This window comes from Fukomys damarensis, unplaced genomic scaffold (assembly GCF_012274545.1).
Source record: "Fukomys damarensis isolate Sample0158 unplaced genomic scaffold, DMR_v1.0_HiC HiC_scaffold_12, whole genome shotgun sequence".
Lineage (NCBI taxonomy): Eukaryota > Metazoa > Chordata > Mammalia > Rodentia > Bathyergidae > Fukomys > Fukomys damarensis.
Window position 1 is genome coordinate 37,310,834 of NW_022900924.1, and position 14,363 is coordinate 37,325,196.

The 14,363-nt window shown below is 38.0% G+C and overlaps 1 long non-coding RNA gene across 1 annotated transcript in view; it reads right to left on the reverse strand.

Annotated features, from left to right (window-relative positions):
- Positions 1-617: 617 nt before the first annotated feature.
- Positions 618-14,363, reverse strand: part of LOC104867876 — a 23,514-nt gene continuing 9,768 nt past the window's right edge. The window contains exons 2-3 of the long non-coding RNA XR_781881.2: positions 4,649-4,797; positions 618-811 (exon numbers count right to left, since the gene is read on the reverse strand). This is a non-coding gene — a long non-coding RNA (uncharacterized LOC104867876). The remainder of the gene's footprint in view (positions 812-4,648; positions 4,798-14,363) is intronic.

A 14,363-nucleotide genomic window follows, 5' to 3' on the forward strand; every position in this document is an offset into this window, starting at 1 on the left:
CTAATCCAAGCCACGTGACCTATTCCTACACTCTGGCACCAGTCATCCTTGTTTTGTTTCACTAACACATTCTGCTGACATTAGCTTCCTTGAACTTGATCACAGTTCTTCTAAAGTATAAAGCTCATCCTCTAGGCCAATTACATAAGTGAACCATAATCTGCCCCCACTCTGATTTTCTACTCATAGGTCTATTATGTATCTATATAAACCCTCATTTCAGTCAAATGGTGCTCATTCTACTTCCCCACCTAGAGTCTTTGTTTCCAACATAATCCATGTTTAAAATTCCCCAAATGAATCCTGCATTAAGGTTTTGAGTAAGATTAAGAGATCATTCACCCTGTCCTCTCAGCCTAAGATAATCAAACTATGCTTATTTCTCCATCCTAAGAATCAGTATGATTTAATGTTTTAAAACAATTTTAGTGAAGAAAGGAAACTACTTACTTAGAACCTAAAAAATACGAAATTATTTACAGCTCTATGTGTTAAGTGTTACTTTGTCTATAAAGTTGAAAGTTGAAAGAAGGTAAAGATCACACACCTAATAGATATGAAACCAAGTCAACATAAGACAAAAAGTTTAATTTATCTTGATTGTACCTTAGTCTCCAGATCATCTTTTCTAATGCATATACCCCTACAAGTGACAGTATTCAGTCGACTATGTAGGAAAGCTGAATTTCACTTGTTGGTTTCTGCCTCGTCACTTGCAAGAGAAGATTTGGGAGTTTTCCTGGAAGGATACTTATCTGGAAAATGGTATTCACTCAGAAAGATGACTCTGGCTGTGTGTTGAAGTCAAAGCCTTTGGATATAAAGAACAGAGAGAATGAGAGTGCTAGTCATAGAGAAAGGAAAAAGGAAACCCAGAGAGCAGGAAAAAAAGGCAAGAAATATAATAATACATTATCCTTTCTCAAATTGAGCTTCTTACCAATCATAGCTATGGTGATAGGAACTTTCCAAAAAGTATTATGTATGGCACTTAACTTCTGAAGTTCTCAACAACAATGTGAACTAATCCTGTCATAAATTTGGCATAATCATATAGCAATAACATCACATAATAGGGAAGGCACCAAAGAGCTGAATTTCAGCCCTAGTCCAAAAATATTCTATATAATCTTAGAGGCTGCTGTATCAGCAATGGTAAGCAGGTGAAATGCTGTTATGGTATATATCTAGGTGTCCCCCCCAATGCCTCATGTGGTCATAGATGGGGCTTTTTGGAGGTGGCTGGATCTAAGGTGTGTGATGCTGGGATTAAAGGTGTGTGATTACTAAATTGGTCCGTGACTGATTTAACATTGTCCTGCATGTGGATAATGGGAAGGCCCACCCTGGGTGTAAATGGCAACACCACAAGGCAGATAGCCCGAGCAGATATAAAGGGACAGAAAGAAGGCAGGACTGCTGCTGCCACTTCTGCTGCTTGCTGCCTCTCTGCTTTGCTGCCTTCTGCCTGCCCTGCCATGCCATGGACTGTTTCTCCTCTGCAATGACCTTCTTCCATGCCACTCTACTTTGGAGCCAGCTGACTATGGAATGAAACCTCTACAACCTGTGAGCTGAAATAAGCCTTTCCTCCTTTCATTTTCTGTATTAGTTATTTTGTCTCTGCCATTAGAGAAGTAACTAAGACAAGTGCTACCTCATTTACCAGAACGAAATGTCTATACAAATGTAAACATCTTACTGGTTGTAACATTTGAAAACACATAAAGTATCTGATTATTATATCGAACAAACCATAATATAGACATAAAGTATCCACTCATGCTCTGTGTAACTATCTAGAAACCATTACAAACCCCCTTAGGAAAATCTCGATTTTACGTGGTGAGCCTTTAAAAGTATTTAACTGATATTTCCCAACCTCTAGAAGTGAGTAATTGTCAACTTATAATATAGAACCCAAAGTAGATTTAAAGGTCACCCAGTCACCCATAAGGTGTGTGACGATAACAACATTCTCAGTTTGAATGATCAGACCCAAGTGTGTTATTATCTACAGGTGGAGCACACTTGTGTTTTTCCCCCATCTCTCTGCATCCTTCCTTTAAAAAGCACTGAAGCATATAATTACTTGATTTTTCACACAAATGGCCAATTGTCTCAAATAACAGGGAGATGAGACAAATTTAATTCTGAGAGCACAATTTCTATGCCTGTCATTGGAAATGTATCCATTTGACTTATTTTTGTTCGATTCAGGTGAACACATTTTAAAAAGTTAAATGAGTCTGATTTGCTTATTTTAAAAAAAAAAAAAAACTCTGTTTACTGATGAGCCTATATTTGTGCTATGTTTTAGACTCGTCCTGAACCACTGTGTTGGAATAGAATCAGGCTAGCAACAATGACAGTGAGTAAGTTTAAAGGGTGTTCTTTCATAGATCTCTAGGATGAAACTTGTCATTACTAACTCTAAGTTCCAAGTAAAGCAGATAAGGGCAATATTTAGGAAATACTTTCACTGCACTCATGTTGAAGGTCCCTGGGTTGTGCATGTTTAATAAATCTTCCCAAATGACATATGCATAAGGTATAATGCTGGGAGATGAATCAGCTTCTTTACAGTTCAGATTCTCTAGCAACAGAAATATTCTAATGCCAACACTTAAAAGCTATTAGAAATAGTGAAATAAATCCTTACTCTAAAAGGAATCTTAGTGACACTACATATAATTTGTTGACACCAAATGTCATTATGCCTTCCCTAGGCATTTATTTTTCATTACCCTGTATCTCATATTACCCTGCAAGAAAATATTGACAAGTGAGAAATTCATCAGTTCTTAACTTTGACAAATTCTACTAATATGATCTTTAACGATAGAGACATACATCCCTAGGTTCAAAACACAGATCTTTCTCAATTATTTACTACATAACATATTAGAAGTCCTCTAACTTCACTAACCCTTATATGTGATGTATAAAATGAGGATAATTATACCCACCTACCTCATAGGATTCGTAGGAGCACAACACTGTATTTAAAGTTGCAGTGTCTGAGGCTCATCTATCTGAATTTGTGTCCAGTGTGAAAACCACTTGGCTGTGTGACCTTAGACAAGTACACAACTATGCTCTTCACCAAGCCTACCATTTATAACACCAGTCTCCTAGGATTTGTGCATGATTAACTGACATAAATAAGATAATTAAAGCCATTGGGTTTAACAAATAAACTTACAATATGCTCGATTAAATTTGAATTCCAAGAGGGAAAAGAAACAAATTTTCATCTCATGCTTATACTGAAGAATATTTGCTTTTCATCAGAAATTTAAACTTAATTAGGCATCCTGTATTTTATTTATCTTGGACCATCTTACTGCAATACATATTATTGTATAACATTTATTATAAAATTAATTATGTCACAAAGAAAACATCCCTTCCTCAGAAAACTATGAGGTTGCAAGAAAAAACTGATCTTCTTAAAGAAAACAAGTAAACAGAGAATAGATAAGCAAAAGATATACAAGGTAGTTTGGTTTCATCTGCTAATCCTGATGAAAATGTAAATAATGTCACAGACAATCCTATTTTCTACATGTAGGAAAATGTCATTATATACTGAATCTCATATATATGAATTATATATATACATTATGAATAAGATCATATTTAAATTCATGAGTACGGGAGTAAGTAAGCACACACAAACTGCTCGATAAATAAGAAGCATTGATAGAATTTTGCTATTCACTGTGCCTCTCTTTTTAGTCTTGTTCCCAAGAGGCCTTGGTTTGAATGTAAATTTCAAATAAAAGTTGTCTCAATAATATTTTCACCCTTCATACTAAAATAATCAGGCCTTGTTTTTCTAATTAGCTATTTATTCAACTAATGCCAGCCATTTGTTAGCTTGTTACCAGGTGCTAGCCACAGCAACAGGCTCAGAAAGCATGAAAAGGCCAACTCACTAAAGTTAGGAGTGTTCTTCTCAAAAGGAGACCCCCTCCTCTCCAAATTTATGGTTAAGAGTAAATATAAAGTTAAATTACTCTCTCCCATGTCAAGTACCTTAAAGTTACATGTTTAGAAAATCAAACTGCCATTCTTAGTACTATTTACATTATTTGTGCCAATTATGTAGATAAAACTAAGCCATCTTACATATCGTCCGTTTTACCTGTGTTCTTAAAGAAACACAATTTTATATCTCACTGAGCAAGTAATATTTTCTTTAAGATATTGTTAATTTTGTAGCAAATATTAGTCAATTAAATATTACATAATAAGTATGTTGTAGTTAGTACAATATGCCTCTCAGACAATAATCAAAATCCTTTATTACTAAAAATGATTCTGGCTATCTAAAGATACACTCAAAATGACAGTATCTCACAACATTTTATCTGTTGGTACCATCAAAATAGTTCTGACTTGACTGGAAAACCAAAGGTTAATTATATGCTCATTACCTGAATTTTTTTTTACAAGTTTTACGACTTACTGTGCACTTGCTAAAGTGGGCAGAACACCAAAATCTTACTGCATACAATCTGTGGTCCTTATCTGTTCCGAAATTTCCAAATGAATAAGACAGATGAAGCACTGTGTGATGACCTTCTCACACAGTATGGATACTGGAAAATTCTTAAAAGAAATTTAAGAGTCAGAGACTTACTTGGGTTACACACAGTTCCACAGCTGCCATAGCAGGGTCACACTACAGGTGGCTCTCAGTGGGCTGTTCATAGGCGGACAGTTAATTTGTGGCAGAGTCTGACCTCTGGACTCCGAAAGCGCAGAGTTTTTGCTTTCTGGCTCCGACATCTGTGGCAATGGAATTGTAGAAATGAGCATTTCTGTATGATAGTACTATAAGTCCTACTATCACCAAGCAACCACCCTCATGGAAAACAGCTATCAAAATTGTAGTTGGAATACACTGCTTCTAAAATGCAAGCATTTCTTCTCATCTCAGGCAATAGTATCCGGATCTCAATACTGTTGGACCTACAGTTCTCAGAGTGAAAGATGATTCGTACCATAGGGTGAATGCTGAAATGTGTTCTAGAGAGCTTGACAGTATCGTTGAGCCTTTCTGGTCAACCAGGGAATGGTAATAGTCTGCCACAAGCTTGAGGAAATGTTTGAACTAGTGGATTTATTCCAAATATGGGATATTCATAAGGAGACGCCAAATATTCTACTTAAGATGAAATGTTTCCAGGCAAAGGACACTGCTCATTACAATATTAACTGAGTGCAGTCCCCTCAGAACTGGGTGCAGAGAGGCCAGGCTGGGTACAGGAAGGAAGAATACAAACAGTGAGGAGGCATGGTGCCAAGGAGTCAGACGGCCAACAGTGGATCGTCCTGTGAAGGGAAGTAGTGAAGAGACTAAGAAAACTAATGAGAACTTGTGATGCTCTGGTACCCTCATCCTTGGCCTTCCTTAAAGCACTAAACAGAGCGCAGAATGGATGGGGGCCCTGTAGCAACAGACAGCCAAAAGTGATTTTCAGGGAAACCCAACAGCGGCGCTGGACAGAGGAGCAACATCTAAAGTATGTCTGCGGAACGTCACATTGCTCCCCGATGACTTTCGTAACTATTCCAGACCAGAGCCCTTGTGTTCATGCAGATTAAAGGCACTTGGAACTTGAGGAAAAGCAACCTCGTCTCTTGCTATCCCCACCTCCCCCTGAAAAGGCGGAGACTTTGGAAATATCTATCTTTGATTTACCTCCCAAAATCACTTCGCCAAGAAAGCATTTACATCCAAAGGAGCACTGTATGCTCTCCTATGAATTCCACCTTCTCTTTATTCTACTCACAAACTCAATCATTTCTGCTGTTTCTAAATTACCACTTTTGTTCTGTTACATGGTTAAAAATGATTTCACTCTGCGATGCCTTCATTTATTCTGATATGATTGTTGGAACTGTTTCCAATCAATGTACACCACGTTTTGTTTCAGCCTTTTTTCCAGAATGGAGGGCAGTAGGAAAGGCAGGAAGGAGCAGGTGCATGGGGAAAAGTCCCAAATGTATTCAAAACTGAAACAAAAATGAAGCAAAATATGCACTCCCAGATTTTTGCATTTTTAATACTCCCATTCAAGAGAAGAGCAATGTTTTTGATGTACCATTTGCTTAGACTCCTTTCACTACTTGTCTTGCATAGCAAGTTTTCTTCCTTCCTTCTTCTTCTCCCACAGAAGTGCTACAGTCTGTTTAGTGGTCCTCCAGGATCCTCTATAATACACCGTGCTGCCTACCAACGAGCTTCAGGGTAATAATCACTAGATGAATTGCCCAGGCTACAGATGTTTCACTAATTATCTTTTCATCATAACGCTGTGCAATCCCACTTGTGTTCCTCCTGCAACCTCGCTCATTACAATAATAATGCCCAGTTCCCTTTCTATAGCATCTCCATTCTGTAGGACTCCAGCGTGCTCAAGAAAAACAGGAATTGCTCCCTATTTCCCCTGAAAGTAGTCATACATTCCTGATGCTGTCAAGGAGCTTCTCACATAGTTAGGGGAAAAGACACATAAAGCAGTGAGCATTATAAAACATGCAACCTGGAGATAACTGAGGCAGCACAGTGCCCATGTTTTGTGTCACATTCATTCAAAAGAAAGCACGGACCTAAAGAATATTTGAAAGTAATTCCAATTCCTATGTGAACTAGTGAAAAATGATCTAATCGCAAAGTATGTACAGGCTGAGCAACTTCTTGAAGAATACCCTCCAACATGTTTCATTATCTGCTTATTCATGTTTACTGCTCACTCTTGCCCCCTCCTACAAGCACACAAGCTCTGTCAAAGCAGGGAGCTGTCTCTATTCACTGGGGAATCACAGGAATCCAGGTGGTGCTGGCTCACAACACTAAGTATATATTGGATGAATGAATAATTACCATACATTTTATACCCTGCTTTCCGACTAGGAGTTTCACTGCTCCTCAGAACTCACCACAAAAAGTTCCCCAAGACTAGCCTTCAGCTGGCTAGCCTTGCTGAATCACAGATATAATAAAGCTATTTTATGTTCTCCTCTAGACAGCTTGGGTGCTTAAAAGGAGCCAAGGAATTTCTTCTGCAACTCTTCCAGAATTCTTGCTTCCAACCACTTGATTTATACCTACAGAATAGAGCATGTATCACTGTAATTTCTTAAGTGTTAATTTGAGTCGCCTTCACCAATAGAAGGTCATGGTCTTCATATGCTTTGTTCAATTTGGCACAGCCACTCAATGCACACCTTTGAAACAAAAAAGTTGCTCAATAGTTGTGGAAAAAATTAATGAGGGAATAAGTTGTATTCATACTGGGACAAATTTTTAGGACCTAGAGATTCTCACATTCTTCAAGAAATTAGCTCTCGATCCAAATATGCAATTCCTTTGAATAAAGTAGAAGAGGGGGATGATACACTTCAAATAAGAATAATCATATTCTTTCTAGTATCGCTCGGTCTTAATTTTCTTGGATGTCAGGCTTTTATCTAGATGAAAGTGAAGAAGAAGTGAAGCTTTTGCTTACCCAACAAAATTTTCTAAAGTATAGAACATAAAAAACCCAATCTACATACAATTCGGCATATGGGATTCTTGTCATTTTCCCATACTGTACAAGTGTATAATAAGATGTGTGAATATACACATCAGTTACAAATGAATAAAAGGTGTTTCAGTCTTTGGGTCTCAGACTGTGGCTTTACTGGTTTTATAAGCAAAACAAATACTTGTTTGATATTAAAGGGTAATGTACCATAACATCACAATTCTTCCTCACTCTTTCAGGCCATAAATCAAACAGGAAAATCAAGCAGAACCCTTCCTCAGCCTGACTGGCTATTCCAGGGTCTCAGGGCCAGTAGTATTTTCCTTAATCAAAGAGAAAGGAGGAAAGTACAGGAGGTTTTAGTTTCCTTTAGAAAAGATAAATTCCTATAAAAGAAGTGCAAAGCAGGTAGCAGTTGAGAGCCAACAAATGCAGATGATCCAAGCAAAGTAAACACAAAAAAAATAAGCTTTAGGAGACTAGGGAAGAATTTTTTTTTAACTTACAGAGATTCACCGGTTATCAAATATCAATTATTATAACTTGATATTTGAGGAAATAAATCAGAACTCAGCAATATAAGGTAGAAATCACTAGGGTGCATTACGCAGAGCAGATGATAAAATTGTGTATGCATTTTAATGAAAGCACTTTCTAAAACCTTTGTAATCAATGAATTCCTCTCCAGTAGATTGCCTCATATTCTCAAAGTTCACCTCTCCTTCTATACTCCTAATACTCCTGTTTATTTATTTACATAAAATACCGAGTATTGAACCCAGCACTTTCACATCAAATTGCATCCCCACTCTTTTTTCTTTATTATTTTGAAATGAAGTCTTGCTAAATCATTACATTGTCCAGATTGGGCTCCAAGTTGCAACTCTCTCACCTCAGCCTCCCAGAGTGCTGAGACTACAGGAGTTCACCACCATGCCCTGCTTATCCACCCTTTTAAAAATTATGATGCTATGCATAGGTCCTCTCCCTAGATAGTATATTTCCCTGACCCTCTGATGATGAGCTTGGCCAAATGGACAAATTTGATTTGCTCCAAAGAATGTGAACCAAAATGGCAGTGTTTCTATTCTAATCCAGGCTCTAAGGGGCACTGTGTGTTTCTACTTGCCTTTCTTCAATTTCTGCCACCAACATGAGAAGAGTCTGCCTTGACTTTCCAGTTGGACCAAAGAGGATGAGAAAAATACAGAGCTGACTTTGTTCTAATGCGTAGTTGGGATATAAACCTCACTTATCTTAACCCTGACCAGCCAAAACCCAGTCAATTACAATTGTAGAACTATTAATAAAGTGATGTGAACAATAATTTTACCCTTAATTTAGACTCTAAAAACCTTTAATAAATGATTACATTTTGTTTTTTTAACTAGATTCCCTGCCAAAAATAATGAAGGAAAGAAATTTGTAGCAAGGTGAGAATAGGTTTGAAAGAGCTAAAGCATATATGAATAAAAGAACAGCCAAAGGCTGTAGGACAAAGGAAAGTGTATATCTACCTATGAATTTTAGTAAACACACCTTAAGGGAAAAAGATAATTTTGTGACTCAGTAGAGTATTTACATGCATTCTGGCTATAATTTGTAATCTGATATGACTGAATGATTACTGAGAATTCTTATTTCTTTCAGAAAAAAAACATTTGTTGATTTTCACAATTGTACTTCTGGAAAAAACGTTAGACAAATGGATTTAGAGACAATTGAACAGATTTACTATATAGAAATTATCTTAGTTGGTTCAGGCTGCTAAAACAAAATACTGTAAACTGGCTAGTTTATGAACAATAGAAATTGATTTCTCACTGTTTTGGAAACTGAGAAGTCTAAAATCAAGATGCTCACAGATTTGGTGTCTGGTGAGGGACTGTTTCCTAGGTCATGGAAACACAACTGGATCCTTCCAGCTGTGTCCTTCCACGGTACAAGGGAAACTCTAGACTCTCCAGCCTAACCTCCTTCGTGAGGCTACACCCTCATGACCTAAACACTTCCCAAAGGTGGCACTTCCTCATATTGTCACACCAGGGATCAAGCTACAGCACAATTTTGAGGAGACACAAACATTGAGAATATAGCAGATACTAAAACTATAACTGCTGTAAGAATATTTGGCAATCTCAGGAATTAAGATGATCAGATGGTTATAATCATGCAAACACAAAGCTCATTTCCTAACAGGATAGCAAAACATAAGCTGCTCCCGCAAGTCTCCACCTTCTTAGAGGATGAGTAGAAGGAACTGAATTAAATGGGAAAACCAAGAAGAGAATGACATCAACCTGTAGTGTGTATGATTAAGTTTCTGCCATGAAGCAGATGGCCCTTAATAAAGTAAGGTGAAGAGGGTACACTTGAGTAAGTGGCTGATAAAATCTGAATCTTTTGTATGTGCATCAAGTACCTACCACATGCAAGCAATGTGCTGGGTGTGTGCAGGGCATAATACTGACTCAGACACTGTCCTTAAATGAATCTACTTGGACAAATAAGTGCAATTCTGTCAAGATGTTCTTGGGTGTGACATACAAATATCTCTCTCACTATATAAGTTTCTTTTATTTATAAAGATGCATCTCAGGAATTACTTTTGCTATAAACTCCACCCAGGTTCCCCCCAATCAGGTGCATGGCAGGGAACAAACTCAAAAGTTGAAATAAAGTTTTATACATGTTCTCAAAATATAGCTACCCAGGGCCATTGAACATGTTTCCTCCTTAGGAAAAAAAGATCAGGTACCCAGAAAAATTCTGAGAAAAGAATTGCTAGGCTATTTGAGGGACAGCATTAGAGTGCGGTGCGAATGAAACAGAAACTAAGAAGCATGTAAACTCCAGATGGCCTGGTAAAGAAGGGAATGAAGAGGCTTGTATTGATTGTCACATTGCCAATTTGAATCAATGTGAATCCAAGGTAATCCCCCATGATGGGAAAAGGTATATATAAGATCCTCCGCATCCTACATTAACACCATGGACGTCTGAAGTTTTTGCTGCTGGGGAATCCTGTAGTTTTCTTGACCATGGCTGAGGAACTGTCGGGGAGTATGGACTACTGCACTCCTCGGGAAGAGGAATTCAGTTCATGTAACACCCTCCATGACGCAGGTCACTGCTGCGTGGCACTATTTTGAGACCATATTCAGTCAAGCACACCCCCTGCTAGTGTGCATGGAACATATTCCTGAGCCATTAGAAAGACTACTTCTAGGGCTGGGGATTTGGCTCAGTGGTTCCACCACATTTGCAAGTGCAAGGTCCCAAGTTCAACCCCTGATACAAAAAAAAAAAGAGAGAGAGAAACTGTTTCTACATACAGATAATTGCACACTATTCCAGATGGATGTCCTGCCTTCGCTACCATGCACAATGCATCATACTCCCTTGGCAACTAGAGGGACTCCACCCCCACCCATCCCTTCACAAACGGACACATGTGCTGGACATCATAATTGTACTCAGTCCCATAGCTGCTCTCTGCATCTGCCTGGAGCCACTCAAATCTCCATCCCTACTCCCACATGACCCATGTGTTATGGCTGTGTATAGATGTCACACCAAAATCTGATGTGGTCATAGGTGGGGCTTTTCAGATGTGGCTGGATCTAGAGTGTGTGATGCTGGGATTAAGGGCATGTGATTACTAAATTAGTCCACTGATTGGTTTGGCATAGTTCTGGGTATGGATAATGGGAAGGCCTACCTTGGGTGTTAGTGCTACCCACCTAAAGGCGTGCAGCCTGCATAGAATATCAGGGACAGGAAGAGGGCTGCTGTTATCACTTGCTCTTTCTTTGCTACTTTGCTGCTTTGTTGCCTTCTGCCCGCCATGAACTGTTTCTCCTCTACAACGCCCTTCTACCATGCCACCCTGCCTTGGAACCAGCCAACTATGAACTGAAACCTCTATAAACTGAACTACAATAAACCTTTCCTCTTTTAACTTTGGGTGGCAGGTATTTTGTCTCAGCCACAAGAAAAGTAACTAAGACACTATGTTAAACCATTTGATTACAACTGAAATAGGTACTTGGAGATTATACTATAACACTCAATTGGAATCAAAGCAAATATAGCACAACAAACAAATTAATCTATATACCAAATTAAAAACATAGAAGAAATTGATAAATTTGTGGATACATATAATCTACCAAAACTGTACCATGAAGACATAGAAAGCCTGAATAATCAATAAGGAGTAATGAGATTTAATTAGTAATAAAGGTCTCTCACCAGATGGTTTCACTGCTGAATTTTACCAAATTTTTAAAGAACTAACACCAATTCTCCTCCAAGATTTTTGAAAAATTGGGGGGAAAAAGAGGAAGCTTCCAAAGCCATTCTGGGCCTCACATTACCCTGATACCAAAACCTAATAAGCACACACACACACACACACACACACACAGCTATAGGTCAAGATCCTAATTAATATAGATACAAGAATTCTAAACAAGAAATTACAAATTGAGTCTACAGCACATCAAAAAATTCATATAACATGATCAAATGGGATTTATCCTGTGGGTGCAAGGAAGGTCAACATTCACAAATTAATAAATGTGATACATCAATTAAATGTAAGATAAAAACTATGGATGTATCTCAATAGATGGAGAAAATGCATTTGGTAAAATTGAACAGCTTTTCATAATAAATACTCTCAACAAATAACATATAGAAAAAGTATACACGATCAGGCCGGGGATTTAGCTCAGTGGTTCCGCTGCCTGCCTTGTAAATGCAAGGTCCAGAGTTTGATCCCAGGTACATAGAGATATTTGCTACTGAATCAGCAACTAAAGCACATGTTGGAAAAGAGACACTCTTCAATATACAGGGCAGGGAAAGCTAAATATCCATATATGGAAACTTGGGTCCTTACCTCTTATATACAAAACTCAAATCAAAATGGATCAAAGACCTAAACATATAGCTATAACTATGAAGATATTAGAGAAAAACAGTGGAAACTCTTCAAGATAACAGTATAAGCAAGGGTTTTCTTAGATAAGATTCTAAAAGCACGTTTGACATAAGAAAAAAATAGACAAATGACACTACCTAAAACTAAGAAGCTCTTGCACAGCAAAGGAAATAATCAGCAGGGTTAAGAGACCACCATAGAATGGGAGAAAATATTTGTAAATTTAAAATGAACAAATGATCTGAAAAAAGCATTTCTCAAAACAAGAAATACAAATAACAACAAATATATGAAAAAATGTTCAACATCTCTAGCCACCAAGGAAATGTAAATCAAAACCATGATAAAATATCATTTTCCCCAGTTCAAGTGGCTATTTCCATAAAACAAACAAAAAAGCAAATGCTAGTGAGAATGCAAAGAAAAAGAAACTTTTGTAAACTGGTTGTGAGACCGTAAATCAATACAGACATCATAAAAAACAATATGGAGCATCCTCAAAAATTTAGACAAACCTACCATTTTATACAGCTGTCCCACTTCTGAGTGTATATTCAGAATAAATGAAATCAGAATATCAAAGAAGTATCTGCACTCTCATATTTCCTATAACACTATTTATAATAGCTAAGAAATGACAATATGTCCATTGATAGATGAATGGATAAAGACAATGTGATGTCTATATATAGTGGAATATTATTCAGCCATAAAAACACTGGCATCCTGTAATATGCAGCAAAATAAATGAAATTGGAGGACATTAGTTTAAGTAAGATAAGCCAGGGACAGAAAGACAAATACAACATGTTCTTTTACATACGTAGAAGCATAAACAGTTGATCTCAAAGAAAAACAGAGTAGAACAGTGATGTCTAAAGGCTAGGTAATAGCTCTATCTGAGCCATTAAATGGTAAATATACTATATTGAAAAGTTGTTCACTGCAGAAATGTTCTGGACTGCTTCTTGATTCAATTTAATTCAAATGGTTTAAGGGTGATAGACTAGTGACTACCACAGGTGGTCAGTTTCCAAGTTCTGCTTGATCTTAATGTGCTGCTGATTGTATCAGTTGGGATAAAGGATTGTGGTTGATTTGATGAGCTGTTTTCTCTGATGTTATGAGATGAGAATCTCTGTGGATCGTTAGAGACCCAGAAGCTAGGGCACAACTATATCAGGAAGATTTGGGTGATAACCCAGAGATTAAACCAAGGACAGTCTGACAACAAAAATAAAAATGAGAAAACACTTAAGCAAGACACAAAGACAGACTTCCAGTTCACCAGTGGCAAACAGTAGGGCAAAAGAGGATGAAAAGGCCGATAGTGAACCACCAGGACACCCTGAACGCAAAGCACAGGAAGTAACAAAACAGATCAATCAGGCTCTAGAAAAGTTCAAAACAGAAATAATTTCCCAGATAACCACAGAGATAGTGAGCAAAATGGAAGTCATGATTCGAGACTCTAGAGCAGAAACTGACAAAAAAATAGGTGAGCTCAGGACCATGATAGAAGCCAGGAAGGCCCAGCATAAGAAAGAAATGGAATCCGTAAAACAGATTCAAACAGATATCCAGGAGATTAAACACTCCATAGAAAGTGTACACAACAGAATAAAAGAATGTGAAGACAGACTCTCAGATATACAAGACAAGATTGCAGTCAGTGACCATGAAAAGAGAGGTCTCTTAAAAACAGTAGGGGATTGGGCGTGTGCGCGAGCTCCCGGCCTGCACGGGAGCCCCCGGCCTGCGCGACAACAGACCAGGAAGGCCCCAAAGACCCCAGAGGGGTTTTTTTTCAGCTGCCTGCCTGCCTGCCTGCCTGCGATCACCCGGCGGCGTGCGCGCGAGCTCCCGGCCTG